The sequence below is a fragment of the Anopheles moucheti genome (genome assembly GCF_943734755.1).
Source record: "Anopheles moucheti chromosome X unlocalized genomic scaffold, idAnoMoucSN_F20_07 X_unloc_12, whole genome shotgun sequence".
Lineage (NCBI taxonomy): Eukaryota > Metazoa > Arthropoda > Insecta > Diptera > Culicidae > Anopheles > Anopheles moucheti.
Window position 1 is genome coordinate 294,729 of NW_026453518.1, and position 272 is coordinate 295,000.

Genomic DNA, 272 nt, shown 5'->3' on the forward strand with positions numbered 1-272 from the left:
AAGAGCCAGCGCTGCATTGTCGGTTAATCCCGTCGATCGCGCCGGCTATTTCTCAGAAGGTTGTACGGACACCATACCCGGTGGCAAGTACCGCGAAGTTTATAACGCAACAGAACGTTCGCCAGTCGGACACAAGAATTGGAAAAGCTCGTTGTAGTGTACAGGAATCGAACCGAACCTCCTAGCGAGAATAGGGTCCCGTGAGCAATCGCGCGGACCTATGTGAAATGGTTTAGAGTGTGATGTGATGTGATACACGGTGGAAGCGGTGC